The sequence below is a fragment of the Nymphaea colorata genome, chromosome 6, assembly GCF_008831285.2.
Source record: "Nymphaea colorata isolate Beijing-Zhang1983 chromosome 6, ASM883128v2, whole genome shotgun sequence".
Classification (NCBI taxonomy): domain Eukaryota; kingdom Viridiplantae; phylum Streptophyta; class Magnoliopsida; order Nymphaeales; family Nymphaeaceae; genus Nymphaea; species Nymphaea colorata.
Genome location: NC_045143.1, coordinates 6,166,800 through 6,185,530, shown reverse-complemented (window position 1 = coordinate 6,185,530; position 18,731 = coordinate 6,166,800). Strand labels below are relative to the sequence as shown.

Below are 18,731 nucleotides of genomic sequence, written 5' to 3'. Positions count from 1 at the left end.
GTATATTTAAAATTTGGATTTACATTGAGATTAGAGTTTAAAATTGGATTCAGATCAAGATCAGATTGTGAAAGTTAAAGAATAAGATTCAAATATGATACAGATTTTTCTTTATTGACGTTTTGATATGTATATGTGAATTTGCGATAAATTAGATATGGTAAAAGGTACATTTGATCAAATTCAGTAAGTTAACATCCCTGCCGGCTATTCTTCCACCCATACTTTCATTATTCACTAAAATATTGGAAGATCTAAAATATAATTGAATTTTTTTTGTGGTCACACGTAATTAATTATTCACTAATTAATAAAGGGACGTAGGTTCATAAAACCCTATGATATTCCATTTTACAATAACATGAACGAAGGCCATGACATGTTTCAGATCATACTTGAAAATGCACATCTAGCAGAGTAATCTTCTACTAACGCACAACAAATTCAGCTGCCTCAAAGCCGAGCCCTTCACAACCTGCTCGGCTGCTCCTGCTGCTCGTCTCCTTGGCAGCCATTGGAGAGTCTGGTTTTTAGGTAATGTTCGTTTCCTTTTTCTTGCCTTCATACCTAAACCACCTTCTGTTAAATAAACTTTCATCTTCTTCTCTCCCATGTTTCCATCTTCTTCGTGTTCTTTTAGCATTTTCTTTCTTGTTCCTTCTTTGTCGTCCTCAATCTTGAACGTTTTTGTTTCGTCGTTTCGGAATGCGAATTTTCTTGCTGCTGCCCGATTCTCTAAAGTATGCACATGCATGTTTGATGAATGTTGGGCTTTAGATTACATCCTTCGTTTGTCGTGTATTTCTCCTTTATTTTGTAACTTTCATCTGATGTTGTTTTCATATTCTTCCATTATTATGTTATGATGCTGGGGAGTTTTCCATGAACGGCATTGGTGTTAGTTGACTGTTGCTGGAGATCACGCTTTCTTCTACCCTTTTTGTGTCTACATGCATTCTTTCATGGAATTCGTGTCTGCAATAGATCTGACTGTTATAAGGTGCGGTGGTTGGATGATGGGTTTTGTTGGTATGATTTTGCAATCGAATGTCTAGAAGTTGAATTGCTTTATAGATGGATTATGTTCGTTTTCAACGATTTTTATTCTCCTCATACCCAAAGTTCAATTTTATGGGGACTGTTTTTGAAGTTTAAAACTTCTAATCTGATTGTCATGAGGCACTGGTTAGCGCGTCCAGGTGGACGAGGTGTATTCTATTTCTGGATGCGGATCCAAATTAGCATGAACTAAGTATTTTCAACATCGATTAAATAAATTATACTACAAGAAAAGGTGGTTACTGCAGTGCACTAAAGAGCCGCATTACATTTGGTCAGACGGCCCTATGTTTCTGAGAGGGCCTTATGTTTCTTGATGCATGTTGGTACTCTTTATTCTTTTCTTTTTTCTGTTCAAGAAGATTATATTTAATGAAGGACAACTTTTAACATTCTCTTTCTTTCAGGCTCGTTTGATGCACAGAAAGAATTTAACGTGATAAATTTACCATGATAATTTTTTCTGAAAAATTTTTTCTCTTCCAATTTGAGGCCCTGTTTGATGACATGGTAGAATTTAGCATGGTAAAATTAACCATGTTTGATGCACAAGATAGTTTTTTGCAGGGTAAAATTAACCACTTTCAACTTCCAACTTTTTTGCTAATCCATGGAGACTGGAACAACTTGGGGAATAATAAGACAGGATCATCATATAACAAAGAAGTGGATTTGGTAGTATATTCTCCAATACAAAATGTAAGAGTCATATATGATGTCTAAGAGGCAACACATGGGAAAGACGAGAGAAAACAGGGCAGGATGGAGATAGCTGTCGTCAACTACGGAGGGAGGAGACGGGTGAAACTCGTTTTAACGAACAATGGGTGAATTTTCACCCTGTTTGATACGTCGTGAGACGGGCGCCGTACAGTTTTTTCTGCATATTTTCCTTTTACCCGGGCAATCAAACGGGGCCCTCGTTGTCAACGTGGTATCTGGGGTGGCTTAAAACAAGCAAGTTTGTTGGAAACTTGGATGTGGCTTTGATCGTAAGTTTTGTGAAAGGTCACATGCTTTGAATGGTAAAGTGTTTAAATCTGTCTTTTTTGTGTGTGTGCGTGTGTGTATTTGGAAATATTCAGATCCTATATGAAGTCATCGGTTTGCTATATATAAGTTTTAAATTTGTTGATGCCTCAATTTTTATTGTTGTGAAGTCAGACTCGTATATAGTTGTTTGGATCTAATTTAAGAAAAAGCTTTCTTGATCATATATGAAGCTATGCAATTGCTAGTTATATTTGAAACTTTGAATTTCCAAGTACTAGAATAGCTTTATTGATATTTTTATTGCTTTCTTAGGTTAGATTATTAGTTACATATAGGTTTTGAACATGGTTCCGTTTAGGATTCACATACATCACGGTTCTAGGGTCACTTTTTCTACTTTGCTTGATTTATTGTGGTGATTGCGTGAAATGAAGCAAGCAGACAGGTAAGTGCTAGCTCTGTTTTTTATTTTTATTGTTTTGTTAATGTTTTTTTTTGTATATTTTTGCATGTTGTATAGATTCCACCTTTTTCCAGCCGTAAAACAAAGGAAAGAAAAGCTATAGTTTTCAACCTGCACAATTCTGTTTTTCAGTAGAGGTTGGTTTGAGATTTAAAATTTGTTTAAAAATTTTAAATCTGGTTGAAAGCTTCCAACTTTTGGTGTAGAGTCTAGACATATTTTACTTGTGTAAAACATATACCAAAGTCTACTTCAGGAAAATCTGTTCACAAGAGTTCCATCATAACATGTTGATTTCAAACTGTCAAAAACAGAGAAATCCTGTCCATGCAACAAAATAGAGGCTTGCTGAACACATTTCGAAGGGCTAAAGTTAGTATTTTGGGTTCATTTTCGGTCTACAGCTTTATAAATACTTTTGGAAAGTGCCCTAAAATTCCATTATGGCTAGGCTAGAAGCCATAAGTAGGACCTCAGCCCTACATTAAGGGCATTCTTAGTGTATGCAAGGGTGAACGAACTTTAGGATGACTTGTTCATAAATTTGAACTAGAAGCGCGTTCTTAGTAGATGGACACTTACAGATGACTTGATACTAATGGGAATGTTATTGAGGTTGAGACTAACACAAGCTTCTCAACTCTAGACCAGTCCTCTGAAAGACGGTTTTGTTCCTACATCCTACTAACAAAATCATGCAACCAGAAGACCTGAGATTGCAACAAACAAGACCTAAGATTGCAACGAACAGCTTTGAGTATGAACTTCACTTGATTCATATGTTACCATCCTTTCATGGGCTGTCTCATGAGGATCCCTATTAACACCTTGATGAGTTCTTCGACATTTACTCTCCATCAGATGAATAATTTTGGAGAGGAGACACTCAAGAACATTTTGTTCCCAGTTTTTCTAGTTTACAACATTCCTGTATTTCTTAATTTACAAAATTCACTACTTTTTCAAGCTTTGTAAATTCGGATATTTTATAATTAAAATCATGAGATTTTTGAAACACAGTGTGTTTTATGTTTTTCATTTTTTTGAAAAATTTTGTCAGTATGAGTTTGCAAACGCAACTAATAAATTTCTGCACTTTTGGAAGATTTTGTTAATTGATTCAACTTTCCTAAGCTAATGCTTTCAAAAGTTTTTGGTGAAATTATTTTGCACTATGTTAAAAGTTACTAAACATCTTAACAATTATTTTTTATTATTTTTGACATGTTCTATAATGACTGCAAACTTTTTGACGAATTTGATAAATTTCAAGTAAACTTTTTTACAAATTTCAAGAGTTCGATACATTCATTGTTTTTTGAAAACTTTCAAGTGTTTGGTTTTAATTCATAAATTTTTTTGAATAGTTTTTGCCATTTTGAGAGTGATTTCAATTTAGTGGGTTCCTCAATTTTTGAAAAGTTTACAACTTCCATTTAAAATTTTTCTTGTTTTAAACAGCTGCCGTTTAAATTTTTTCTTGTTTTAAACAGCTGTTGCATTGTGTATACATTTTTCATGGAATATAAATTTTTAGCTTTTTTATATAATGAACTATTTTATTTAAAAGATCACAACTTTTATTGGCTTTGCAGCTCTCAACTTTATCAAGTTTTGAACTTTTTAAAAAATTGATAACGTTATTTATTTTTGAAAAACTTTCAACTATTGTTTTGAACTTTTGCACTCATAAATTTTTTTGAACTTTTTGATTGATTTTTTTCAATGGTTAAGGTTATAAGATAACACATTTCTAAATGTTTTTTTGTGAAACTTTTACCTTATTTGAAATTTATCTTGCACTTTTGAGTTAAGCAATTTTTTTTCCAGTTTTTCTATGCTATCGATTTTTTTTTCAATGATTAAAAAGTACTAACATTACAACAATTGTTTTTATTTTACAAAACCTGTTGCATGTTTTAAATAATTGCAAACTTGAATTGCAAACATTTTAACAAATTTGACAATTTTCAAGTAAAGCTTTATTAACACTTTTAAACTGGGTATTGTTTTACTAAAGACTTTAAAATGTTTTATAAGCTTACAACTTTCACAAGTAAAATCTTGAAATGTTTTATAAGCTTCTAACTTTAGGGACACTTTGACTTGAAGAGCAGCGAATCAACAAGACTCATGGACGCGGAAGTCTTTTCGGGTACTTCTTTATTCTCGGAGGAACAAAAGGTCAAAATGTTTTCTGGGAATGGGCAGGCAGAGGAAGACAAATCTGTCTAGAAGATGGCCGTCAAGATATCCATCCCAAGTAGTGGCCAATCTTTTTCCGAACCTCGGAGGTAAGCCTGGGCACCGGGCCGGGCCGCCGCCGGGTACCCGGTACCCGGCCCGACTTGGTCCCGGGCCCGGGCCTTGCTTTTATAGTAGTCGGCCCGTTAGTTACCGGGCTCGGCCCGGCCCGGTAACTAACGGGCCGGGCGCGGGCCAGCCACTTTGATCGGCGGTGGCCCGCGAAGCCCGTTGTTTTTTTTTTTTTTTAAATGAACTTCGTTACTCGTTAGGGACCTAGGGTTAAATAAAAATGAACTTGAGCTTAGAGAGTTAGGGTTTACTTTTCGACCTTCCGTCGTCACCGTCGCCCGTCGAGACTCGAGACATTGCATTTGCGGCATTGCCTCCTCTTCGCCCATCGGCTGCTCCTCCGGTCGTCGCCGTCGCCATCGGCTGCCTTCTCCGGTGACCGTGTGCCGGCTGCCGTGAAGGTCTTCAGTCTGTAAACTATCAATGTGCCTATAAAAGAACTTGATACTCCATGGTGGTTCATCATCTGAAGCTGTAAATTGTGCTGCCTCCTGCATTCGTTGTGTCTGAGTTTTTTCAATAACGGGCCGGGCCGAAGCCCATTTCAGCCCGCCCGGCCCATTATTAATCGGGCCGGGCCGGGCCTCGGGCCTTGACCGAAGCCCGAGGCCCGATATGACTTGGGCCCGGCCCAGCCCGATGCCCAGCCTTACTCGGAGGGTTCCGAAAAAACCCGAAACCTCTTGATGGATGGTGCCACGACCTGACCTCCTTTCGTTCTATATTAGCGTGATAGGTGGAGGCGGGCACAAAGTGTGAGGGGGGAGGGCACACAACCACCTAACAAGTTCTTCAATTCATCATTTCAAAACAATAAAACTTCAAAATTTTAGAGATATTATTGTAATTTTTAAAGCTAGCACTTTTCCAATGGTTTTTATGAAATTTTTGCACTAATCTAAAATCTTGCTAAACCCTTATTAAGGTTTTTTTGTTTTACAAACTTTTTTCGTCTTTTTTGCATGTCACAATGATTATAATTTTTTTGATTAATTGAACAAATTTCAACTTTTGTAGACGTTTTAAAACCATTTTTATCTTTACAAAATTCACAAACAAGTTTTCTAAGCTCACAACTTCCACAACAATATGTTGAGATTTTCACACTTCCTTTTTTGAAAAGTTTAGAAATGCTATTTAAGCTTATGTTTACTTTGTTGTCACAAAAACATCATTTGAAAAATGAATAAATATTGTGGCCCCTTTGAGACTTTGCAAACTCTTATTATTAACAAGTTTTAAATTTTTTAAATTGATATTTGAGCCTTTGAAAATTTGTTTCAACTTTTATAAGGTTAGACATTTTTAAAAGTTTTTTTGGCAAAATAAAAATTACTTTGAGCTTTGTAAAAGCTTTTTTTTTTAATTTTCATAAATCCCACACTTTCGAATTGTTTTCACCGAACATAATTCACAATGTTCATGAGTTTTGTAAACTCAACATTTCAAAAATTTGGTAAACTAAACATTTTATAGGTAAAATCTTGAAAACTTTAAAAGCTTTATGTATTTTTCACTTTGTGAAAATATTTTAATCGTTGTTTATAATTGATAAAATTTTATAACTTTTGAAAGATTGTAAGTATGATTTCAGCTTTTACAAAAGTCTTGTACTTTTATCACGTTTTATAGAAAACATCAACTTCTTTACTAACTTGACCCATTTTTTTCTTAAAACTTTTAAACCGTTTTTAATTTGTGAAGTTCTCAACTTTTGTAAGGTTTGCAACTCTCAAATTTGTTAAATCTTTCAATTTTCATAAGTTTATTGTTTTTAATGTAGAAAATTCTTGACTTATTGAAATTTGTTAAATCAGGCATTTTACAATGTAAAGTTTGAAGTTTTCAAGATCTTACAAGTAAAATCTTGAAAACTTCAAAACTTTACACATTCTTCACTTTTTGAAAATATTTTGAACATTTTTTTATAGCTAATAAAATATTAAAACTTTTGAAAGATTGTAAATATTATTTCAATTTTTACAAAACTCTTGCACTTTGACCACTTTTTTTAAGAAACACCAACTCCTTTACTAACTTGATGGATTTTGTTCTTATAACTTTTAAACCGTTTTTAATTTGCAAAGCTCTTAATCTTGCATGGTTTGCAACTCTTAATTTTAACAAGCCTTGCAATTTTCATAAGTTTAATTGTTTTCAAATATAAAAAATTCAGGACTTTCAAAAATTTGGCAAATCCAACATTTTATAAGTAAAATCTTGAAAACTTCTACTTTACACATTCTTCACTTTTTGAAAATATTTTGAACGTTATTTATGGCTGATAAAATTTTGAAACTTTTGAAAGATTGTAATATTATTTCAATTTTTACAACCCTTGCACTTTTATCACTTTTTATAAGAAACACCAACTTCTTTGCTAACTTGACCGGTTTTGTTCTTATAACTTGTTAACTTCTTTACTAACTTGACTGATTTTGTTCTTATAACTTTTATTTTTTAAACCATTTTTAATTTACAAAGCTCTCAACTATTGCAAGGTTTGCAACTCTCAATTTTAACAACTCTTGCAATTGTCATAAGTTTAATTGTTTTTTATCGTAGAAAATTCACAACTTTTGGAAATTTGATAAATCAGACATTTTACAATTAAAATCTTGAGAACTTCAAAAGCTTTACACTTCTCCACTTTTTGAAAATAGTTTGGACATTGTTTATAGCTGATAAAATTTTGAAACTTTTGAATGATTGCCAATATTGTTTCGACTTTTACAAAACTCTTGCCCTTTTACCACTTTTTATTAGAAACGTCAACTTCTTTACTAATTTGATTGATTTTATTCTTATAACTTGTAAACCATTTTTAATTTGCAAAGTTCTCAACTCTTGCAAAGTTTGCAACTCTCAATTTTAACAAGTCTTGCAATTTTCATAAGTTTAGTTGTTTTTATTGTAGAAAATTATTGACTTTCAAAATTTGGTAAACCAGACAAGTAAAATCTTGAAAACTTCAAAAACTTTACACGTTTTTCACTTTTTAAAAATACTTTCAACGTTGTTATAGCTTAGAAAAATTTTAAAGTTTTGAAAGATTGTAAAATTTCAGCTTTCACAAAATTCTTGCACTTTTTTCACATTTTATACGAAACATCAACCTCTTTACTAACTTGGCTGATTTTGTTCTTATAACTTTTAAACTGCTTTTAATTTACAAAGCTCTCAACTCTTGCATGCATTGTGCAATTTTCATAAGATTAATTATTTTTAATGTAGAAAATTTTTGTGACTTTTAGAAATTTGCTAGATCGACATTTTACAAATAAAATCTCGAAAACTTCAAAAGATTTAAAAAGATTGTAAAATATTATTTCAGCTTTTACAAAACTCTTGCACTTTTACTATTTTTTATATGAAACATCTACTTAACTTGACCGATTTTATTCATATAACTTTTAAACCGTTTTTAATATGCAAAACTCTCAAATCTTGCAAGGTTTGCAACTCTCAATTTTAACAAGTCTTGCAATTTTCATTAGTTTAATTGTTTTTATTGTAGAAAATTCACGTTCTTCATAAATTTGGTAAATTAATCATTTTACAAGTAAAATCTTGAAAAATTTATACATTCTACACTTTTTGAAAATATTTTGAAAAATTTTAAAACTTTTGAAAATTGTAAATATTATTTTAGGTTTTAACAGTTAACACATTATATGCTTTTGAAAAATTTCTAAAGTGTTGTTTCAGACTTATTAAATTTTGAACCTTTTCAGCGGTTTTGACAGCGGTTTCAATTTATGCAGTCACACATTTACAAAGGTTTTGGCAAAACTTGTGCATTATTTGAAACTGATTTGGGCTTCATAAAATTTTTTATAATTCTGCGAAACTCTTGCATTTCAATTTCAAGTAATGTTTTCTAGAAATTTCAAAAGTTGTTATTTGGAAGTGTTATTTACAACTCAAAAATTGTTTTTGAACACATTGTGCAATTTTGGCAATTGTTTCACATGTTATATGATTGCAGGTTCTTAAATGTTTATGTGAAACTTATAGTGTGTTTGAAATTTCTAAAAGCTTAGCATATTTTTCATTTTTAAAAATTTTGCGAATGTCATTTCAAATTTTTTATCATTTTATAAAGCTCTTGCAGTTTTTAACAACTTTAATAAGGAACATAACTTTTTTGACTAACTTATCAAATTTTGGTGGAATATTGTTTGGAAACTTTCAAACTGTATATGCTTTGTCTTTGTCAATGTTAACAAGTAAATTCTTAAAATTTCAAAAGCTTGATATGTTATTTGATTTTTTGAAATTTTTTTATGTGTTTTCTTTGACACAAATAATTTTTAAATATTTGAGTAATTTTGATAATTGTTCAACTTTTATATGGTCTGATATTTTTAGAAGTTTTTGGTAAAATTATTCTATTTTTTAAAATTTCTTTGAGCTTCATAAAGGCTTTTTAATTTTTAAAACTCTTGCACTTTCAAATTGTTTTTAACTTAGAAAATCCAGAACAAAAACCTAGTAGGTGCTTCAATTTTTGACAAGATTTTGCCAAGTGCTGCTTCAAATTTTTCTTGTTATCAAAAACTATTATAATTTTATACATTTTTTAGACAAACTTTTGTGGGACAATTTCTGAATACTTTCAAACTATTTTTCATTACAAAGTTCACGACCTTTACAGGCTTTTCAACTCCCACCTTTACCAAGTTTTGAAAATTTGAAAAGTTAATAACACTTCTATTTTTGAAATTTTTTCAAACGTTGATTCCAAATCATAAAATTTCTGAACTTTTTGACTGATTTTGAGAATTATTATTTGTTATATGGTAACACATGTTTAATGTTTTGGCAAAACTTTTAGTTTGTTTGAATTTTTATCTAACTTCAAGTTTTTTTTTCTTTTAAAATTTTAGCTAATTCTTCTACTTTTAAGTTCTTTTTAATTTTTAACACTGAGATTTCACAATGAAAATGTTATAAATTTCTAAAGTTTGATGCATTCTTTACTTTTTCAGGTGCGGTTTTCAACTTTTTTTTTTTTGCATTTTTAAGGGATTTTGATGATGTCTTCATTTTTTCCTAGGCCAACGTGTTCTCACAAATCAAGTCATTGAAGGCTGAGGGGAGATGAGTGAGAGTGAGGGTGGAGTGAGAGTGAGGGTGGTTTAGCTTCAGAGAGACTTGGTCATAAGGAAGCCCTATGTAGGGAGATGGGATAAGGTTGTTGGGTCAAGTGTAGTTGCAGCGGAGGATGCACGTAGTCGCCTGCACAGTAACTTCTTTAACCAGTTGTGATGGTCCCCTGTAGAGCCGAACAGATCAAGTGCAAGGGAGGAGAAAAGAAGAGGATGTTAGATTTTGGGGTTTTCTTCCAAAGGGAAGCTCAAGGCTCGTTTTCATACTGTTCAAGAAAAGCTTGCTAGGAATTTAAAGCCTAGCCCCTTAGGTTTTCCCCAACCCTAGCTGCGGTTACTTGGAAGATATCTTAGGAGATATTTTAGGAGCACTTATAGTAACTGCTTTGTAGTTACTAGATATTCGGATAGGGCTCAATGGCCACTATCCAACATCTTCCACTTGGCCATGAGACCCCAGTTTTCTTCATTTTCACTTTCATTCTCTCTTTCCTCCTTGCGAAACCCTAGCAGAAGGTTTCACCTCCCACGCCACCATCGCTGCCTCTTCCCATCTTCTACCACCGTGACAGAAAGAAGGTATCCTCCTCTATTCTACCACGCGGAGGGTTGCAGGAAGCAGAGTTTACCAGCAGAGAGCATATGAGGCCCTCGAGCTGACTTGCCTTCCCCAAAACCAGAAGCAAATAAACGACAGGATGGGCCGGCATTTTCATATGGATGTCAAATGCCGTCTTCCTCCTTCACCCAAGTCGCCTCCCATTTTTCTTTTCAGCAAGAGATGATCTTTGCTCCTCGCACTTGGAAGACGACTGGTTTTCAATCGATTGTACGGCTCAACGGTAGAGATGGACGGGTCGAGTTAAAAAAAAGAACAGAGGTTGTATATTTCCTTCCCCCCTTCCTATTCATTGGTTTTTTTTTTTTTTTTTTTGTCTATGTACGTCGAGCCGAGCAGGCTCTGCCTCCTGTTCTACGGTTTGCCAGAGACGTAGATCCCCAATTTCGGGGCCTGTTCTGAAAGTTTTTACAGAGCCGTAGGGCTCTGTCCTGGTCTCCGTCTCTCGCAGACACAGAGAACAACAAAAAAAAAGGAACTAACGCTATCATGCTTTATGCTATGCTTTATTTAGCATAGGCGAACCTTTTGGCTTTCCTTTCTATTACCGACAATAGGCAGAGAGAAAAGAAAGAAAAAAAAACGAAGTTACATGATGAAGCAGGTTTACATTTGATTATGGGTTCATCGAAAAAAAAATTTCGGTGAACTTCCAGCTGCGACAGAGGGTTCGTCTCAAGAGAGTTCTGGTCAAGATATAAGTTATTTCCTCATTTTCTAGTAAGGCTTTCTATTCTGTGAGGCCGACAACGCTGACTGTCATCAGCAGCGTTGTCCTTGTCCAGACCGGGAAACTCTCTATCCTCTGGAAAAACACAGGCGCAAACAATATATGCATAAAAATTTGGCAAAGTATATTAAATCGCCTTAGTCTTCTGGATTTACATGCACAGATATTATATCTAGCAAACTGCAAATGACATGCTTCATTCAGACTAACTTTTGATTTAGGCATCGTTCCTTGCTTACGGCTAACATGCTTCATACATTCAAGCTAGTTTTTATCTTTGCATTGATTTCGTCTGAAGTTACTTACCTGTTTCAGACGATAATTTCCCAACGATGCTCTGATACCACTGTTGGGTCAAGTGTAGTTGCAGCGGAGGATGCACGTAGTCGCCTGCACAGTAACTTCTTTAACCAGTTGTGATGGTCCCCTGTAGAGCCGAACAGATCAAGTGCAAGGGAGGAGAAAAGAAGAGGATGTTAGATTTTGGGGTTTTCTTCCAAAGGGGCTGCTCAAGGCTCGTTTTCATACTGTTCAAGAAAAGCTTGCTAGGAATTTAAAGCCTAGCCCCTTAGGTTTTCCCCAACCCTAGCTGTGGTTACTTGGGAGATATCTTAGGAGATATTTTAGGAGCACCTAGATATTCGGATAGGGCTCAATGGCCACTATCCAACAAAGATTACTACAAAAACCTCGCAGGAATGGTTTCTGGGCAAATCTGCTCAAAGATTTGCCATTAGAGATTGATTTGGAGGGTGATCCTCTCCCGGTTATAGGGGTGAAACAATAGCCCGCATATTATGAATTCAGCGAAAGCTTTGCAGGAGATGAAGCTGATGAAGGGCCCTTTTAGATGCACTGCAATTGTGTGTTTCATCAGAGATTCTTCTATGAGAAACATGGATTTTGGATTTATTGTTGGAGGACTGAAGCATCATTGGAGGGAAGTAAGAAACCCTGGATTCTCCTTTTTGGGACAAAGAGTTTTTTTTTTGGTCCGAGTGGATTTTGAAAGTGAGCTAGGATTGATCTTATGGAAGAGTTCCTGTACTCTTTCTGGTGCCTTGGCGGAGGAACCTTAGTGATGCATCGCTAGAGATTGGAAGAGTGTTTGGTGATAGAAGATTTCGTTCGAGTGAGATTCCGTTTGAGTGCCAATCTAGATCAGACTTCTAGGTTTACTGGCTTTCCTCGAAATTGTAAAATCTTTGCAGCAGTGGTTAGGAGTTTAGAGGAAGAGCTTTAGGAAACTGACTCTGGAACAAAGACCCTTCTTCAGATGGATTGTGCTCGATTGAATATCGATGTCCCCACTAAGTTCAATCCTGAGCCTTTTGTGGATATAGAACTTGATGTAGGGGAGTTCCATGGTAGAACCAAAGTGTCTAAATACTCCGTCAGTCAGTCCGTTGCTTCTAATGGATTCATTTTTTTGATTCTTTGGCAACAGGGTGGGGACCCTATACCCTAGCAAAGGTTGATTGGTAGCTAACATCTTCTCAATGGATTTTTTTTTTCACTATTTGAAAAGTTGCTAAGCATCATAACTGCTATTTTATTTTATAATATCTTTTATATGTTTTTCAAGGACTACAATTTTTCGGAGATACTTATAGCAAAAATTCTCTGTTTTCAACATAAATTTTGCAACCAAGATTCTCTGCAATAAAATTAAGCTAAACTCATGGAATAACAAGTCTTGGGAAGGAGAACAAATCAAATATTAGAGGCTAAAGTCATCCAAACTTCCAAATGGACTAGGTGCTAGCATGCCTAGGCGGCAGCCTAGGCGCCAAACCCTTACCCCATGCCTAAGTGATGGACTTAGGCATGGAATGTGGACTGATGACTAGTCCACGCCTGGATGTCGCCTAGGCGGCTTAACAAGTAAGCTACCTTTGCAATAATGTAAATGGTTTTTCAGTCTGCTTGGGTGTGTTTTAATATGTGCTGATTATACTCTCAAAAATTTGATTCTTGAGAGAGAATTCATCAGCTGATTGTGCTTTGGTTAACATGGTGTCAGAGCTTTGGTGTGCCTCTTTATCCACTGGTTTTGAGGATTTATTTTGTAGCTGGTTCTTGGGTGCAGGTTTCACCTACTGTTTGAAGAAGTTGTTGCAATTGCAATTCGGGTCTTTGTGTTGCTGTCCCTACACAAACCATAATATATTTTGCTGGCATTGTTGCTGATTTGAAAGCATACAATATCAACTATTGATGTTGCAGAAATATTTGCTACAACTGTGCACTGTGAAAAACAGTTTTTTCTTCGACTTACCGATAAAAATTCTGCAAGAATTTCTCTAATCTTCCTGCAACAGCTAATTGAAGAACTTTTCTACCTGCTACCATCAACCATTTGAATGCTACTTCTTCATCTTTAGCAGTCAATTAATTGACATACTTCAACATGATTTCTGGATGACATTGATTGGTGCACTCACAAAGTTTTGTTGCTGATCTTGTGAATGTCTCTCCCATTGGTGCAACCTGCAATAATATACGCTATAAATGACAAAACCTTGTCCGTTATCCGAATAATTATGTTCAATGGGTAAGAGCTATGAAACATTTTATTAGAAGCAACTTTAAAATAGAATTTCTGCTAGTCTTGACCAAGATAATAGATAAAAAAGATCAAGAACACCACAATATAACTTGGATTATTGCTTGTTACTATGATGTACCCTGCTCACTTGTGTAACATCCAAATGAAAATTTCTAGCCTCCAACAAGAAGATAATCTTATTAAAGAATATGCTGGGGAAGTTGACCAATTATAGGATGAACTAGCATTATTCGAGCTTGAATTGTTTGGTCCTAAAGACTTAGTATAAGAGAAAAATTCTACAAGGTTATCCTTGCCCTAAGATTGGAATATGATGGAGTTAAAACCTCATTGCTTTATAAGTATAAAGTGACTTCGATGAGTGAAACTAGGGCAGGGCTGGAAGAAAATATGCTAAATTTCTCTAAGGAAAAGAATGATGTTGTCCTTGCTACTTCAAGGCCTGTAGCTCACATGAAACCCTATAGGCCTCATCTTTTTAATCAGCCAAATGAAAAGGAAATTCAAAGATTATTTGTTTTCATTGCCATGAAGAGGTACATCAAAAGCCCAAGTGCCCCAAATTAAAAAGACTTGACAAAAGAGCAAGCATGGCTGGTATGTTGCATGAAGAGAAAAAAGAAAACCGCTCATTGGCATGGGCAAGTTTGTCAATGATCTTCAACCGAAGCTCATGGATGCTCTCCAGTCTTTCCTTTAAGGAGGTTCCTCTCCAATTTCGGGAGCAACCATGGGATTCACATCATCAAGTTTGTTTTCCTAGATGCTTGACTCGGGAGTTTCATTTCATATGACTCGTTATAGTTTTCTACTCACCGAATGCACCAAAGGAAGCTTATGTCATTTGTTAGAACAGTTGATGGAACTCCTTTTGAAGTTAAATTTATTAGAACACATAAAATTTTTGTAAACAAGTATTGAATTTTTCAAAAGGTTAATACATTCTTCTATTTTTGAAAAAATAAGTGTTTTTTGGAACACATAAAATTTTGAATTTTTTAGTGTTTTTGTAAGGCAACACGTAATTAAATATTTTCAGCAAAATTTTTACACTATTTGAGATTTCTTTGAACATTTTCATAAAAGTATTCTATTTTTGCAAGATTCTTGCATTTTCAAATTATTTACAAATCTCACAACTTTCACAAGTTTTATGACCTAGTTATGAGTAAAATCTTTAAAATTTCAAAAGCTTAACATATAAATTTTGAATATACTGTTTCGAACTTATAAGGTTTTACACTCTTGAGAGTTTTTAACAATTAGTTTGGCTTTCCTAATCTTATATTTTCTGAAAATTTCTCTTAAAATTTTTGCTCTATTTGAAAAATTGCTGAATGTCGGGACAGCTATTTTTATTTCAAAATTTTTTTACATTTTTGAAAGGGACTATAAGCATTTTGGTGAATTTGACAAACTTCAAGCAAACTTTTATGGAACACTTTTAAACTACTTTTAATATTGCTAAATAAGCTATTAAAAGTTTTATAAATTCACAGCTTTCACAAGAAAAATCTAAATGCTTGCACATCTTTAATTTTTGAAATTTTTTCCAAATATTCCAAAATGTTCCATGTTTTTACAAAATTCTTGCACTTTTTACAAGGAACAAAATTTTTTTGACTAATTTAACAAATTTTAATGGAAAATCTTCTAAAACACTTCTAATCTCATCTTATGATATTTTTATTTAATTTATATTGACTTTGAGAATGGAGGATATATTTCAAAGGTGTTGAAATTTTTCAAAATTGACAATTTGCAAGGTTTTATAGGTGGATTTTTGTGAACATATATTTAATTTATTGTTTTTAATTTTTCTTGAACATTTTGAACGCTTGGTGAATCTAAAAAAACATCAAACTATTTCCAATTTTTGCTGGTGATGTCTCAAAGTCCTAAAATTTGTCAACTTACAAAGATTTGATATGTCTTTTGATTTTTAGAAACTAGCATCGGTTTTATAGTTTTCTTAACTATAAGTTTTCTCAACTGTCAAGAGACTTTCAAAATTCTCAGGTTTTAAAAGCTAACAATTTTATAGAAGTCTTTAATTAATTTTTTGTAAATCTGACATTTTGCAAAACTTTATTACAGTTTTTCTAGTTTTATAAACTCTTGCACATTTTTACTTGTTTTATAAAAACCACAAACTGTTGGACTACTTCACTATATTTTAAGGTAAATTTTATTAAACTTTCAATGTATTTCTGATTTATGAAATCCACAACTTTCACAAGTTTGTATTTGTGATTTTTTGTATATTTCTTAGTTCGTTATTTTAAATATTTATAGAAATTTTAATCTTTTGATGGATCTCAAAAGACATTCAAACTAAACTTCTGAACAGTTTTAGACTTCTTCAAGTTTTGTAAGTGCTATTTCAAAGATATAAAATACATAAAATGTTTACTATTTTGGCAATTGTACCTTTCCATAGTTCTTGGCAAATTTTGGCACTATTTTGTAATCTGTTCTACTTTACAATTTTTTTTCTAGTTTTAAGCTCTAGCTTCTCTTTACTTGCTTTACCAACACTACAATTTTTTCTATTAATTTGATACATCACAAAACTCACAATTTTTACAAGTTTTTATTTATAGTTATGTGGACAACTCTTATCTCTTGATTTTGTCTTTATAAAAAATGTAATCTCTTGATGAGTATAAAAAATTTTCGAAGTAAACTTTCGTAAACACTTTTAACCTGTTCCTAGTATTGCCTGTGGTATTTTTAATCCCTATAGTTTCTGAAATTTTTTAATTTGCAGAATTGTTAGGACAGTTAAAAGGTTGCATTTTTTTGCAATCATCTATGAAATTATGCACTATTTGAAAATTTGTTGAACTTTATAAAACCTTTTCTAGTTTTGAAAAATTCTTGCACTTCTTTACATGTTCTACAAAGAATAAAAGCTTTTTTCATTAACTTGACAAATTTATAAAAACATACAACTGTTTGCCAATTAGTGAAGGATATGATAGTCTTTTGTTGTATTTTAAGTAAGCCTTAAATTAGGGCATTGTGCTCCCTTGGGTAAGACTATTTTTCTTGAGCTGTTGAAGGGTTGCTGCTGCTTTTGGAGGAAGCTGCTTTTTCACAATGTAAAACTACAAGTCAGCTTAGTATTCTCTTGTTATCAGACTATGGGTTAGTCGTATAGATGCCATTTAAACAACAAAAGTTGTATGTTATGGTTTGAACAACAAGATCAAACCGTGCTTTCTGTGGAGCATAGAGGGGCATGATATTCACCCTTTTGTTATTATGGTTTTGTTAAATTTGAACTTCTCAGAAACCCGGTTTGAACCATCGCCGAAACACACAATGTTGTTGGAAGCAACAACATTTTAGGGTGTTGTTCAAATACTCGCTAACAATGAACTTGTGATTTCAAAGAGAACTATCAATTGAAGTTTCCTAAACATCCTGAAAATACTAAGATGCTTCAAGATAGAATTTTTGGAGACCCAAAATTAAACTAGAAAATAAGATGTCAAATGTTTAAGTTGTTAGAGAATAAATGTGGAACATCAGTGACTTGGTGGTTGGCTAAGAGGAAAGTTTATTTCACTGTGGAAATTAAATTGTTAGACTAGGTGTCCCAAAATCCATAACTACCAATTGGGATCAACAATTTACTTCTTGATTTGGAGATAACTTTTGAAAGGATTGAACTCTAAACATAAAAAGAGTATGACTTTTTATCCCCAAATGGATGTGCAATCGGAATGAACTATTCATACTCTAAAAGGAATGTTATGAGCATGGACACTAAAATGGCAAGGAGATTAGCATGAAGGTATGAAATTGACAGAATTCACTTATAACAATAGCTCAGTGAAGTGCAGTCTGGAAAACTGTGTCAAACACCTTCATGTGACCTAAATTTAGATATTATAAGTTCGAGAACACCTTAGTGCTACAAGCTTATACCAACTAAACAGACCAATTGATCACGAAAAAAAAAAAAACTTGATGATAGCTCAAAGCAGACAAAAGGGTTATGTTGCTAACAGATGTAGAGATTATCATATTTTCCTGAAAATTTAACGACCAAGGGTGTCTTTCGTGCAAATCTTTTCTGCAATACCCTTGGATCAAGATATTCTAAAATCAATGCGCCCATATCCATACACATATCTATATGACTCCAATTATACCATAAGGGTAAATTAGATTTTTTACATATCATAATGGGTAATTTAGGAATATGTATATTTATGTGTAGGTGAACCCCAAAATTTCAATTGAAAATACAATGGCTGATGCTTCAGCTCGATGAGGCGCTTTGTTGAGATCTCCTTTTCATAACAATATCAAAACTCAGTTTTGTGAAAACTGGGTTTGCAGTTTTCATGTCATCCAAGCACCACCAAAAACCAGGTGTCAATCTTATTCAATTCAAGCTTCCTTTTTATGATTAAGAAAATAGTCCACAAGTTCGGCCCTTTTAATTTGTGGTCTACGTCTGAATGAAATTGATCCAGTAGGTGGAAAGGCGCGCAAATGAAAATCTTGAGTCTCATTATATTTTCTTTCAACTCGTTATTGAATCTTGCTGAAGCTATGTTTCCTACCCTTTTAGAACTTGTTCTGACATAAATTTATATATAAGGTCAATTTAAACCTTATATCATGCCATTAGGATGAATTCGTAAATCACGTCCATTTTCTCGGCCTGTCTTGTGCGTTTTAGCATTTTCCGGAAGTTAAACTGATGACAATGAATCCAGCCAGCAATTGCATGTCCAGAAATATGTGACGTAAGCAAAATTCATAAAAAACTGATGCATTTCGATTGCATGTTAAATTTAAGGGTTTTAAAATATATGGTCAATGTATTTTGCCGAAGATTAAAATAAAAAAAA

The 18,731-nt window shown here is 33.5% G+C and overlaps 1 long non-coding RNA gene across 1 annotated transcript; it reads left to right on the top strand.

Moving 5' to 3' along the window:
* The first annotated feature begins 10,035 nt into the window (after positions 1-10,035).
* LOC116256802 (uncharacterized) lies at positions 10,036-13,713 on the top strand. The gene is made up of 2 exons (XR_004173235.2): positions 10,036-10,822; positions 13,381-13,713. It is a non-coding gene; the product is annotated as an uncharacterized LOC116256802 (long non-coding RNA).
* Positions 13,714-18,731: the final 5,018 nt, after the last annotated feature.